This window comes from Vidua chalybeata, chromosome 29 (assembly GCF_026979565.1).
Source record: "Vidua chalybeata isolate OUT-0048 chromosome 29, bVidCha1 merged haplotype, whole genome shotgun sequence".
Lineage (NCBI taxonomy): Eukaryota > Metazoa > Chordata > Aves > Passeriformes > Viduidae > Vidua > Vidua chalybeata.
In genome coordinates this window covers 2,724,830-2,739,434 of record NC_071558.1, presented here as the reverse complement: position 1 = coordinate 2,739,434, position 14,605 = coordinate 2,724,830, and the positions used below count along the sequence as shown (strand labels likewise).

Sequence of the window (14,605 nt, the reverse complement as noted above, 5' to 3'; positions counted from 1 at the left end):
CGCAGGCTCTCGATACTGTTATTTTTGGAGGGCTTCTGATACTGTTATTTTTAGCCAGTTTTAACTCATCTCACCAAAAAGGCCTTTTTTTCTCACAGCCAGCTCATCAACCTTCCTGGGCCAGGGTGGTTGGTTTTTTTTTTTTTTTTTTTTTTTTTTTTTTTTTTTTTTTTGGGGGGGGGGTTGGGTTTTTTTTTTTGTTTTGGTTTTGGTTTTGGTTTTTTTTTTTTTTTTTTTTTTTTTTTTTTTTTTTTTTTTTTTGCCAGATTCAATTCTCCAGCGCCTGGGGCTGCCAATAGTGCTAAAAAAAAAAAAAAAAAAAAAAAAAAATCACCCAAAAAAAACCCACACACCACACAAAAAATCCAATCCCACCACTTTTTTTTTTTTTTTCCCTTATTTTCCCAAAGAACTGGGAGGCGTGAGCACTCGAGAGTCAAATTTGCCCAGGACCCGCGTTCCCTAAGAAAGCAGGGCTCATTCGCCTTCCACAAACTCCGCAGTGGCAACAAAAGTCCCTTTCAAGCCCTTCCAGACGCAAGTCCTTCAGCTCAATTAGTCAGGCACACAGAGACACAAAAAAGCCTCCCATTCAGGCTAGTGGCTGGCTGTGGAGGACAAGGGCGAAGAAAGGATCTTTCTCCCACGCTTTCACTGGGTGTCATAACAAGCAGAAAGCCCCTCTTACGGGGGGATTATTGGAGATAAGAGTCCGATGGAGGGGCTGGGGCTGCAGCAGGACGGGAGGAGGGGACGGGGATGGGGTTGGAGGTTGCAGCTCCCAAGGTCGGGTGAGCACGGCCGCTGACGGCATCACACTCCAGCAGAAATGTTTAAAAAAAAAAAAAAAGAAAAAATTACGATATTCTCCCCCCCCCCCCCCCCCTCCTCTCCCCTCCCCAAGCCTGTACACACACGCGCAGAATAATCCCGGTTCTCCATGGCAACCTGCTCCGTGGCCATCCCTCGCACCAGAGGAGGGAGGCAGCTTGCTTTCACTCCGGAATCTCTGCCAGCTTGTCCCGATGCTGTCAGAGCCTCAGCTGAGCTGGGCAGAGGGGCTGGACAGGCTCGCTCGCCTCCAAAAATCAGGATTTTCTACAGCAAAGAGCGTCCAGGGGATGCCCAGATCCGTGGGAAAGCTCTCCCTCCAGAAGCAGCCAGCCCTGCTCCTGCACATGGGTGGGTTTAATGTTGAAAAGACCTTTTTTTTTTTCCATGAAAAAGAAGAAAAATATGTGTGTGTGTTTGTTTTTTTTTTTTTTTTTTTTTTTTTTTTTTTTTAAGGCAAAACAAAGGAAAACAAGAGAGAAAAAAAAAAATCTTCAAGGACTGGAGTTTGTCTGCAAAATTGTGGAGTGGGGCAGTGGCCCAGGGCCACCCGTCCTCCATGGTCCCCCTCCAGTCCCGAGCCCTCAAACCTCCCCTCAGCCAGAGGGATCAATTTTTGCACCTTCTGGCCAGGCCCCAGCGGGAAGAAAACTCCTCTGGGTACTGACAGTGCCCTGCAGGATTAACCAGAGCTCCTGAGTGAATTCCGTGCCCAATTCCCTTGAACAACCCAGGTTATATTCCTAATTCCCATCGCTTTTCCATTGACTCCACGCGTGGCTCTGCTCCTCCAGATCTTTTCAAGGATAAGATTCCTCTGCCACAAGCAGAGTCACATTGGCAAGTTCAAAGCAAATGCCAGGAAATTTGGTTTTTTTCCCTCCTGCCCAGAGCCAATTGCTGCTGTGGGATTGTCCCCACACCATCGAGGAGCAGGTGACAAGAACATCCAAGTTCAGCAACATTTGACAAGGATCAGGGAAGGAATATAAACTCTCCAGCCCAGGAATGGAAAGCCAAGAAAGTCTCTTGGAATACATTATCCCATAATTGTAGGGTTTCAAGCACTTTCCTCCCAAGCAGCTGGTGCCTGCTGATGCCAGAGGAAGGTTGTTCAGCTCAGACACATTCCTGCCTGGTTCAGCCCGGGAATCCCAAAAACAATCCACTCCTGTGAAATACTGTAAAAGCAGGACATTTCACTCAACCAAAATAATTTCACTCAACCAAGCAGAAATTTACCAAAAGACGGAGGGGGAAAGGTAGATGAAACAAAGCAGATTCCTTAGGGAGAACCCTTCCTCCTTCCCAAAGAGCATTCTGTGCCTCCAAAAGGGTGAAGATGATCTGAAGGACTCCCTTCCCCTTTCCCAGAGCTCACACAGTGATCCAGAAAAGCTTTCGTTGGGATTTTTTTTTTTTTTTTTGGTGTTTTTTTTTTTTTTTTTTTTTTTTTTTTTTTTTTTTTTTTTTTTTGAGTTTGTTGCTGTTGCTTTGTTTGGTTTGGTTTCTGGTTTTGTTTTGTTTTGTTTTGTTTTGTTTTTTCCAATAAAAGATGAGCTTCCAGCAGGCAGGAACCTGCTGAAGGTCAAATTAAACCTGATTTACCTGCCGTGACCTAAACAATGCAAGGCCACAAGATGAGCCAACCACCCCTGGAGCCACACAGGGCTGGAAACCAGGCCAGTCCACCACCAATGAGTATCCAGTCTTTTTCATTCCTGACACTTATTAATCAGCACTTTTTCCCCTTTCTGAGATTTTCTGCATTTTCTCCCTATCCCAGAGCAAGCTCCACCTCATGTCCTCTGCTTGCCTGTAAAAACGCATCACACGGGAGCGAGCAGTTAAAGCCAGCAGATGCACCCAACATGGATGCTCCCTCCTCCTGCACCAGCATCCTGGCACTGCTCCTTTTGTCCCTGCTCCAGCAATATTCAAACCCCTGGAAGTGGAATTACAATTATTTTTACACCTAGCCTGGGCTGTCAAAGTCGAAGCTCAGGCCATGGCCGTCGATGCTGGGTGAGGATTACACAGCTTTAGCTGTACAGTTACAGCTGCCAGGCCCGAGTCTGCTCTCGGCTGTGGCAGGATAAATCCTGGAGTTACACAGTGAGCAGGAGACTGTGATCCACTGATAACCAGATTCAGCAGAGTGTCGGTCCAAGACCTCGCAGACACACGGACACCCGCAGCCACAATCCCAGGATTCGGGGCATCCCTCTCACGGGCCCCTAAAACAAACTTTCCCGTCTCTTTTCCTGCAAAACCAGCCAGGGCCATCACTGCCTCGCCCGCAGCGGGTCCTGCCCGCGGCCGCCACCCCTTCCCCAGCTCGGCCAGAGAGAGGGGTCGGCACTCACACGCCTTTCCCTTTCTATATCTGTCCCTGAAAATCGCGCCGGGCGATCCGGAATGCGGCCCCAGCACTATATTTAGGGCCCCCCCGCCCCCCCGGCATGCTGGCAGCACAAAACCTCCCACAAAACCTGGGCCAGCAGAACCTCCCGCCGCCGCGGCGATGGGAGAGCGGAGCTGCCAGCGCGGGCGGCGAGAGCCGCGGCTCCGCTTTCACATCCAATCACACCGGCGGCATCTGAGCGACCTGCCCGCTGGCGCCCGTCTCCTCCCAGCAGCCCGAGGACCACAGAGCTCATCATTTTCCTTCTAGCTGTACCCCCCTCGGGGCACTGTCACCCGCTTCCCCCGGGCAGGGCGCGGGAGAGCCACCCCCAGTTCGCTGGGCATCCAGCACCGCGTTTGCAACCCGGCGTAATTCAAGAAATCCCCTTTCCTGCCATACAGAGGTCGGCACCGGCCACCCCAAAATCAGCCCAGGGCGCTGCAGAGCGAGTGCCGTGCATCAGCGGCCGGAGCCGCTCGGCAAAGCCACGGCGGGGACAAGGACAGCACGATCCTGCCCCACCGTCCTGCAGGCTGTGCCCCGAGACGGGGGCAGCGCGGCCCAGAGCCCAGACGGTTAATTCCGAGCATCGGCCCTGCCTCCGTTCCCACACACCGCCACTTGCTGAAATTAAAGCAGGGCCTGATCTGATTCCTATGGCGGCTTAGCGCGCCCACTCAGCCGGTTTATCATAATCCCGACATAAAAATCGCTCCCTTGAAAACGCTCAGGGGTTTGAAGCCCTGATTGTTTGAAGAGGAAAGACTCTGTTCTCAGCACAAAGCTGTGCTCCCCTCTCAGCCCCGGACCGGCAGCTGGAGGCTTCCCATCAGCATTTCTGACCCTGTAGGTGCCCGTGGCAGGAGCCCTCACGCTTTCCTTGGCACAGAGATGCCCCCCAAACCCAGCTCGACCAGCTGGGCCCCGCGGCACCCCAAAAAGAGCAGAGCTTTGAGGATTGGTGCTGGGGACAAGTCACCGCTGGCTGCCAGCCCTGCTGTGAGAGCATCTCTAAAAACCATCCCCTCTCCCTCCAAATCCAGCTGCGACTGCTTGTGGGAAGGAATTATATCTGTGCATTTCGAAAGGAAACACATACATGCAAATTTCTGTCGTACTGGTGTGATTTCTTTGTGGTGGCACTGCAGTGCTATTCCACACCTGCCCATGCCAGCGTGCCTGGGACTGTGCTGGGAGGACAAGGGACACTTCATGTACTAGGGAGACCTCAAAGGGCTGGAGCCATCAGGGCCTCCTTTTGTTTCCAGTTTAAAACTGTAAAAGGCCAGCAAAAAAATTCCCTCCATGGGGAAATGTCTGTTTTCCTAGAACACTATAAAACCATGATTTAAAAAAAAAAAAATTTTTTTAGCTACTTTTCATCATTCCAGGCTGAGAATTTTCAAACACGAAATGTAAAAAATAGACATATTTTATCCACCACAAAGTAAAAGTTCATCTCCACTGGCAGCACCAACTAGCACAAGTATTTCTGCCCTCTTGCCAGTGCCCCAACCCGCATCGCTCGTACGACGAGAACGGCGCAAAAGAGCTTCGGCCTCAGCAACAAACTGCTCTGCTGCATCTCTGCACTGCCAACATAAGCATTAAAGACAGAAGCTAAAGGGGATCCACTGAGAGAAATTAATAATTTCCAACAATTATGTTTGTATAGGCTCATTCTCCTCAACAGCTCGCTGGATCGCGGAAAAATTAGTATTGCATTTTCTCCCCTTTTTTTTTCTCCCTGATTCTAAACTGCTGCTAAGCAAGAGAACGAGGTGGGAGCTGATACCTCGCTCCTGAACGAGAGTGTCTCCTATTAATGTCTCCAGCAGTTATGTGGCCAGAAGGGAGAGCAGAGTAGACAGTGCTGAGTGTTAACCAGTCAAATCATAGTGTCCAAGCAAGCTTAAACGGCCACATGTAAACTGCAATTTGGATCAATGTCACGCAAACACACGGGGCTTACTGCTAGTGCACTCCAGGAGTAAATCAGGGAGAAAAGGAGGGGAAAAAAAATTAAAAATCAGCTATTTGCAAGATTATTCCAAAGCCCTTGGAGAGAGCCCAGCTCACAGTCGCACAGATACTCCCGCCACTGGACATGGTTATCCCCCACAACAAAAACTCAAATGAAAAAGAAATTCTACCCGGCCGAAAAGTGACACGCTCCGAGAGCACCCAGGGACCCAAGCAAAGCTTGTGGCACCAGGAACCCCCAGGGACCCATCCAAGGGCTGAGGGACAATGAGGGGGCTGGAACTGGTTCCCATTTCCCTCCCAGGCTGGGAGCACAAAGGGACGGGTGATGAGCGTGGAGGTGCTTCAGCCCCACGGTGTCACCACGGCCCTGCATGGCAGTGGGGGTCACAAGCATTTTAAAGGGAGCTTTTTGCAGCTGGGAATGAGGTGCAAAAGCTCCAGAGAGCCAGCTTGGGCCTGGTGGGCTTTAAACCCACCCTCTCCATCACCAACCAGCACAGGCACCTCCTGCCCCTGGCTCCAGGCCCTCCACACATGGTTTGCTAAATTCTTGGAGGAGTTTCATCCTTGTCCCAGTTTGCATCCCCCCACTCCTGCTCATGCCTTTGTTACAGCCAAGAAGTGACACCATCAAAAGCAGCCTATGGCAGCGCCGCAGAGCCCAGGATTGGTCACCCAGGAACACCAAAAGATGCTCACATAGCACCGCTCCCAGCCCCTGATTGGAGAAAAGGCATTTTCCCCCTCCTTGAGGGAAGCCACGGGCCAATGGTGGATGGCACATGGCAGCTTCCCCGTGCTCACCTCGTCCCCCGTGGAGCCACCGCGCCCCTTCACACCCGGGCCTTGGGCCACCGCTCGGTGCCCACATCGGCCCACAGACACATCCTGGACCACCAGCCTGGCTGGAGTGGCAACCAGCCAGCTGGACCAGCAGAAGTTCTCCTGGCTCGGTCTGCCTGGGAAGGACAAATGAGGAGAGCTCCGTGCGGAGAGCTTTGTCACCGCTTTGTCACCAAAGCCAAGGGCGTCCAACTTCACCCTGAGCTGCTCAGGGTGTGAGCATCCATGGAGGGTGTCTCCCCTTCCTTGGAGGGTGCTCTCCCTGTCCATGGAGCAAAGCTCCTGGAGCTGGTTCCCTGTTGCCCAGTTCCTCTGCAACGTCCCTCTCTGGCTGGGGACAAACCGCCTGGCCAGGAGAACAGCACTTCACTCGCCCCGGGCAGGAGCAGCAGGATGGCAACAGAGAGCAGGGAATCAAAGAAGAGCCTGAAAAAACTTCCCTACATCCCTGCCACTGTCAACACGGGCTGCAGGAACAGCGCCAGGGACAATGGCAGCACCTCAAGGGAAGAAGGAGAGAAGGTTCTCCCTAAGCTTTCCCCAAGCAGATCGGCACAGAACTCCCAGTTAGCACATGTACCAAATTATTCTCAATTACAGGGCCATGGGTGAGGGGCAATAATATCTTGTTTATTAACTTCAAGCAGGATAAATCTTTCACGTCACACCCAGCACTACAGCCCTTCCCTGAAGGAAGTGCCAGGGACAGTTCCTTCTGCCCTTTTGGCTTTTTAAAGATCCCAATGAGCGCAGGAGCGAAACGAGCGGGTCCAGCACAGGTCAAAAGTCAGCTCATTTCTACATCTCTCACAAGAGGGTTTTCATAAAGTCACAAAGCTATAATTGCTCCTTTCCAAAATTAGTTCAGGTGCCATCACCCACATTAGCTCTTTATTATTATAAAGTCTTTTTTGGCTTGGGTTTTTTTTTTTTTCCCTCCTTGGAATCACCGTTCTGATATTATTTTATCTTAATCCACCATGAGATCATTGTGTTCTTCTAAGCAAGATCAAGACACTTTTTCAAATAGCTTGCTGTGTTTTGTAGGTGGCATCTCAGGCACCCTGTCTGATTATAAAAAGCAAGTGGGAAGCACCCAGTTCACCTCTTTGACTCAAAATTCCCATCTACGGTAGATCAGATTTTAAAAATCCCAGTTCCCATAAGGAAGAGGTTGACGCAAAATCCATTAAAGAGGGATAAGAACCAACATCAATTTGCAGAGAAGATAAATTAAGCAAAATCAAGTTCCCCAATTAGTCTCATGTGATTCCACACACAAGTTTATATATATATATATATATATATAAAATCTCCCTCGTAAATCCCCGAATTAGAATCTTGAGTCCATTCAAAGAAACATTCATAAACAAAGGGTTAAAAGAAGAAAGAAAGCATTTGGATAGAGACACAAGGGAAGAAAAACAAAGAAAACTGCAAGAAACCATTTTACAAATCACCATATCCTTCTTTCTAATACTGATATCAAGTTATAGCTGTCAGGGAGGAAAATTTATGTATCTGTATAACAGATAGGGAAGAGGGGGGAGGGAAGGTAGGAAAAAAGGAAAAAGAATCCAGCACTCGTATTTGCAAAACAACCATTAATAAACATTGCTCTGTTGCTGCTTTATTAAACAGATAATCCAACACAGTAATCTGTATTGATTTATGGATTCTCTGATGCTCTACGACTGGTTATGCAATGAAAGTTCATCCTTGATCTGTAGTCTGGGTCCTGGACTTAACTAATTCATAATCTGATTGGAAGTTTTACTTTGTTAATTCAATTACAGTTAACGGCCGAGGAGAGAGCGGCAACATCTTTGTCTTTCTCAACACAGACGGTTTCTTCACATGCCCAGAATCAGTAAACTCTTAAAATCACAGGAGGCAAATAGGTTCGTAAAAAAAAAAAAAAAAAAAAAAAAAAAAAAAAATCCTACCTCGGGTTTTAATTCCAGTCTCTGAAAGTTGTCTTTCTTTTCCCCCATTTTTTCCGCCTCTCATTTCCTTTCTCTTCTTTTTTTTTTTTTTTTTTTTTTTCTTTTTTTTTTTTTTTTTTTTAATATTTTTCTTTTCCTCCTCTTCCTTTTGATGAATTTCCTTTCTTCTCCACATCCTCCTCAGGCGTGTAATGGGGTTATTTTTACTTTCGGTTATCTAGCTTTATGAAGAATCGACACCACTCATACAGCTAGATAACCAAAGATAACAACCAACCCCTGGAGTCTACAGCATCAGCAGGAAAAAGCCAACCTCCTCTTCTCCAGGGGCGCGGGGGCACGTGGCTTTTAAGGAAGGAACGAGGGAGGAAAACGAATAAAAAGAGATGCAAATATTAGCAGCCAGATCCATAATATCTCCACATTGCTACAGCCCTGGCCCTGTTCCTGCAGCCCGAGCAGCGCAGGGCACAGAGTCCTGAGCATCGCTGGGACAGGCGGGATCAGGCCCCTAGGAAACACAATTTGGAGCAGAATTACAGGATAACCACGCAAGGGCTGCCTATTTTCTGCCGAGTTTCAATTTGTTTCATTTGCAAACCAAATGATATTCTGCAGGTGCCGAGAATTAAGCCCACATTATTTTTAATAACTACCAAATTAATGCATTCAAACTGGTAATAATCAAAGCAAATATAATTTGCGCCCACAACTTAAAATATGCATAAAAGACCAAAAGGACATTTCCCCACCCACAAATGCGTTTAACGCTCTCTAAACAAAATGACTGCGAGAAAGACCTGCCGGTTAATATAAATAGTAACTTGTGATGCTTTGGATTCAGCCAAGATCTGGGGGAATAGCGATGAATAAACACAGAAAACACAGAGGAAATGATGAAAGGGATGGAAGGGAGGAAAGAAGGAAGGGAGCGACTCCTGCTCGCGGCTCAGGACCCCGGCCCTGAGCAAGGACCGCGCATCTCGGGCAGGGACCGCGACCCGTATCCCTCCGTTCGTTCAGGGGGAGAGCGCAGCTTTCCCCCCGGGAGGGAACCGCATCCCTCGCGTCCCTCTCCCCGTATCCCTCCGTCCTTTCTTCTTTCGCGGGGAACACGCATCCCTCCGTCCTTGCTTCGGGGGCTCTGCTTCCCTCCATCCTTCCTTTCTCCGGGGGCGGGGGGAAACCCTCGTTCTCCTTCTCCAGAGTGACCTGCGTCCCTCCACCCTTTCCTTCCTCTGGCGAGGAACGCACATCCATCCCCGCCGCCGTTCCTCCGCTCCTGGGCAGCCCGCATCCCTCCATTCCTCAGGGAAGCAGCCCGCGTCCCTCTCCTTCCCCGTGGCACCCCGCATCCCTCCCGCCCGCTTCCACCGCCGCGTCCTCCCCTCTCCGCTCCATCCCTCTTTCACCTGCATCCCTCTTTCACCCTTGGCGCTGCGGGGAGGCGCGGAGCCCTCGCTCCGCCGAGACACCGCGGCTCCTCCGCCGCCGCCCGCGCCTCTCCCGCGGAGCGGAGCGCCGGCAGCGCGGCGGGCCGGGGCCGGGGGCCCTCGCGGCGGCTCGGCTCGGCTCGGCTCGGCTCGGCTCGGCTCGGCTCGGCCCGGCTTGGCCCGGCTCGGCTCGGCTCGTACCTGCTGCCCGCAGCCGCTGCCCGCAGCCTCTGCGCCGGGGGGAGCGGCGCGCGGCACTTTTCATTCATGCTTTCACACTCCCGGCCCTCGCCGCCGCCGCTCATTGGCCCGGGCCCGCCTGACGTCACCCGGGCCGTTCCCACCCCTCTGCAGCGCTCGCGGTTCATCAATGGGACCGGGGAGGGGCCGCGCGCACACGCGCGCCGCCGCCGCCCCCCCGGCACCCCCCCCCCCACCTGTCACCCCCGGCCCCGCCATCGCCCCCCGGCTCCGTCCGGCACCCCCGCCTGCCCCATCGCCGCCACCGCCGCCGCCGGTCTGGTCTCTGCCGCCCCGGCGCCACCGCCATCAGCGCCTCCACCATCACCCTCATCACCATCATCATCATCATCATCGCCACCCTCATCGCCTGGACTTCACCGGGCTCAGCACAGCGCTCCTCGTTGCCGTGGCCATCGCCACCACCCCCAGCGCCACCGGCCACCGCTCGTGGCCACCGGCCCTGGCCAGCACGCAGTGTCTCCTCCAGCAGCCGTGACCACCCTCCCAGCCCCGCTGTCCCCAGCTCTGTGCCCCCCGGCTCAGCCTCCTTGGCTTCCCCTTCTCGGGGAAGGGGAACATCGCCCGGTGCCAGTGCCAGGGCCTGGCCGCGCTGTGCAGATCCCGGATGGAATCAAACGCTGCTTTACTTCGGTAGTTTTAACCCCACCATTAATTGCCCTTTCATTTTCCTGCTATAATACAGATCCCATTAAAAAAATAAAAATAAAAACCACCATGATTTTTCCTTGAACAAGAACAGAGGACTGGGGGGGCGGTTCTGTTTTTTTGGTGGTTTTTTTTTTTTTTTTTCATTTTCTCTTAAAGGTTTCTTTACCTTGGAATTATTTTTTTTTTCCTAGTGGAAAGCCAGCTGCTTTTGGGTCTGTGAGTTTGGGCTGGGAAGTTACTCATGGCTTTTGTCTCTTTCTGGAGCTGGATTCTCCCGCTGCCACCGCCAGTGCAGCAAGTCCAACCTGCCAGGGCCCCCTCTCCCAGCTGCCCCCACTGGGAAAAGGGGAACCCACTGGTCTGGCCCCCATCAGGCCTAGAACTGGTGTGGGGAAAGGGGGATGTGGAAACAGCCCCAAAATAGCCCTGGGGCTCTTCTCCTCAGGACTGTCGCTGTTCCGCCGACAGCCCCTCCCCGTGGCCTCCTGCGCGGTTCTCTCCGAGCCCCCCCCTGCACAAAAATGTTTGGGGGGTGCTGTGCTGCACCTTTCTCCTTTCCCTTCGTCCACTTCCAGGCTTGGCTGGGGGGGGGGAAACGCAGATTTTGGGTAGACTCTGTGGGTGCTCACGGGGGGAATGAGGGGCCGCAGCACCCATTGGAGGCACCCAGGGGTCCTCCCACCTGCACCCCCTTCCAAATGACAGCCTCCAACTTCTTTCAGGACAGGGGCCCGCCCCGACCCCCTCCCGGGGCCGCTCGCACCCCGCGGTGGGCGCTGCCCCTGATTTCTCCCTCCGTGCTTCCCCATCACCCACCTGGGCCAGCGGCTTCTCCTCTGTGGGCAGAGCGGGGCCGGAGCCGGGGCTCTCCTGCAAGAGAAGGCCGAGAGGGGTGGGTTAAAGAGGCAGCAGCGCCCGAGCTGCCCACGCAGCCCCCGCGCCCGTGGAGCAGCTCTGTGGGGTCCCGGCAGGGCCGGCTTTAACCATTCCCCACCGCCACTGAAATGGGATTTTAGGGACACAACCGCACGCCTGCCCCTCTTTTGATTCCCCTCTTTATTAAATTCGCGTACATTTTTTTTTTTTTTGTTCTTAATTTCTATTTCAGGCCCCTCCAGAAATTATATGTATTTTTTTAACCTGCTCAAAGAAGAAACACGGCGAATTTTGCGATTTATCCTGAAAAAGGCTGCAAAGACAGGGATTTCGCTTTCAAATTTGGATTCACCCTGGGATTATCCCGATGACAGTGCATTTTTATTTCTAATTTTATTTAACATCGCGTTAGAAGCAGCCCGATCTGGGAGGATTTAGGGAAGGGCACGAGCGATTTGCAGAAAATGCTCGGGTGTGTTTTGAGTGTCTTGACAAATAAAAACCTGCTCCGTGCTTCGCTGTCTTTCTGGGGGGAAAAAAAAAAAATCCAAACCGCAAGGAAGCAGAAGGAGCCGCCGCGGCGATCGCGGGATCTCCCTTTGAACGGCAGATTTGAGGATTTCCAAAAACTTCCACGCACACCAGTGCGTATAGAAAAACTTAATTTCCGAGGGCTTAAAACGGAGCCGAGCTGGGCAGGACCTGACCCGGTGGGTACCATGTGGTTTTTTTGCAGAGCCGGGAGTCCACGTTCGACCCGAAAAATAACCCAAAATAAGCCCAGGTTGATTTTTACCCACGCACTCTTTGAGCGCAGCTTCTTCCCCTCGCTGAGGAAAGAATCAAGAACAGACTGCAGGGATGAGGCTTTTAAAGATCAAAAACCAAAACAGCAACAACAACAAAAAAATGACAATAAGAATTAATATATAAGTTAAAATAAAAATTAAAATTAAAATGAAGATTAAAGCTTCCTTTGCCCGAAAAAAAGAAAAAAAAAACCCACCAAAAAAAGCCCCCAAAAAAACCCATGTGGGATTTTCCATCGGCGGCAGGATTGGAACACCCGGGCCCGCTGCAACCGAGAGGTGGATTTTGGCCGGGGCATCACGTTTGGCTTCAAATAACTTCCAAAAAAAACCCTAAATCCATTTAATTTGAGTGCCCTGCGCGGCCTGATGAAGGGGAGCCTCAGCGGGGCCTCTCCACTGCAGCGGGGCAGGAATTCTCGGGGTTTGGGGGTATTAACGGAGCGGCTCCCACCTTGTTGTGGTGCGGGGAGAAATTTAAGGAATGCCGCACGGGGAGAAGTTGGCGAGGTGGGGAGGAATCTCTCCCCGTTCGCTCCGCACCCGCCCGCGTCCTGTGCATGTGCAGAACCTTTGCTCTGGATCTATTTCCACGCGCGTTTCATCCGCTGCCGTTTGCTTATTCCAAATTTGGGGTCCAGCTCTGCGCATCCCACCCCTCCCAAAATCCTGCCCAGTGATGGGGGGAGGGGGGAACCCGGGCGCTTCCCTTCCCGGTCACCCGGGTGTCCGTGTCCCACCCCCCACCCCCGCCCACGCCCCGCGGCTCGGCCCGACCCCCGGAGCACCCCCGGCCACCCCCGCGGGGAAGGCGCTTGCAGGAGCGAGGATTTGGGGGTGCCTCCCCCACGGGAGACTCCGCGAGCATCCCCTGGAGCAGAGCACAAAGCCCCGTGGGTCGGCGGGGAGGCCACGCGTGGAACGGGAACGAGACCCTGGAACGGCCAGGCCGCTCCCAACCCCTGCCCGAGGCGTAGTGGGGGACTGCAGGGAGACGTCCGCACCCCAAATCTGGATTCCCGAGCCGGCACAAGGTGAAAGGAACGAATCCCTCACCCAAAGCGGCTCTGGGTCACCCGCGGCCCGAGAGAAAAGCGCGGGGGCGTGGGGCGGACGCGCTCGGCCCTCCCCAAACTTTCTTAGCTCGGATGCCGGAATGCCGCGGGACGGGAGGAAAGGGAAAAGGGAAGGAAGCTCCCCCTGCCCCCGGGGCTTTGCGAGAAACTCCGACCCCGCAGCCGGCCCTGGTGGGACCCGCACCCCCGGCCCCAGGCAGGAGCTGGACCCGCTCCCGGGGCATCTTCCCCCCGGCCCCGCAGCGCTGCGGCCCCCAGCCCATAATAGAGACGCTTTGAGAGCCCTCTCCCCCCTCCACCCCCCGTCCCCCCCCCCCTAGTTTTGTTTTTTTTTTTTTTTATTATGGTTTTCTCACCGAGTCCAATAAATCGCGCGGCTCGTCTGGCCTCAGACGTGTTCAGCAACCCAAGCCCCGCCGCTTTTGTTCCGCCAAGTCTCACATTGTTTGTCCGGCTGTGCGGGGCCGGCCCCGCGCGGCTCAGGAGGCTGCGGGGGGCTCCGCGGGGGCTCCGCGCCCCGGCCCGGCCGCCAGCGCGGGGCGGGGGTGGGTGGGCGATGGTTCGGCCGGGGGAGCAGCCCCGGGCCTCCCTTCCTTCTCCCGGCTTCTTCACCCACCTGGGGGCGGCCGGGGGTGCGCCCGATGGCCGGTGGCTCCTGCCCGCGCTGGCCTCCCTCGCTGCTCGCCAGCCCGGACCGCTGCCCTCCCTTCGCTGCCCTGCCTTCCTGCCAAGCTGTCCGCACGGCTCTGCTCACCTGCCCTCCCTGCCTGCCCTCACCTGCCCTGCCCTCACCTGCCCTGCCCTCACCTGCCCGGCTCGCTCCGGCCCCGCCGCCCGCGGGTCTCGGCGGTGGCCCCGAGCCCGGAGCCGCCGCCGGAGGAGCGGGGGCCGTGCCCGGCGTAAGGATATATAGGAGCGGCCGAGGAGCCTCCACGTAGCCGATACGTAAAGTGTACGTGTGAGAGTTAAAAAAAGTTGGGATGCAAATGCGGGGCCAGCTCCATCGCGCGGGGGGGCTGCCGGGGGGGCTCCGGGGGTAGGGGGGAGCTGAGAGCCGCGCTATTTCCAAGCTTCCTTAACCTCTGGATTGCTCGAAATCGATCAGCAAAGCGCAGCAAGCCTGGCAATTAGGAGCTCATTACCATATATGCAAATATGGCAAACTCTCTCTCCGCAGCCACGGAGGCGCGGGGAGAGAGAACCGCAGCAGCCCTTGGGGGTGGGAACCGGGGTGAGGCGTGCGGGGGAACGGGGACAACGGGGGAAAAAAAGGTTATTTGAGGGTATTTTAGGGTGGTTTTGAGGGAAAGCAGCCGAGCCGCGGGGGCACAAAGTGCTCGGGGGGCGCAGACACGTGCGGCTGGGGCCCGTGCGCCTGTTCCGAATTTGCTCCTTAATTCAAATAAATTTTTTTTTCTCCCTTTGCCATAAAGGGCCGGCGAGCAGCACGGCCCGGCCCGGGTGGAGGGAGGGGTTCGTCCGCCCG

General features: G+C 54.0%; 1 long non-coding RNA gene across 2 annotated transcripts in view; it reads right to left on the bottom strand.

The window, feature by feature from the left end:
• LOC128801296 (uncharacterized) overlaps positions 1 to 14,015 on the bottom strand; it is a 29,394-nt gene extending 15,379 nt beyond the window's left edge. The window contains exons 1-2 of one of the 2 annotated variants that reach the window (XR_008435164.1): positions 13,927 to 14,015; positions 11,175 to 11,228 (exon numbers count right to left, since the gene is read on the bottom strand). This is a non-coding gene — a long non-coding RNA (uncharacterized LOC128801296). The other variant, XR_008435163.1, reaches the window with a different exon arrangement.
• Positions 14,016 to 14,605: the final 590 nt, after the last annotated feature.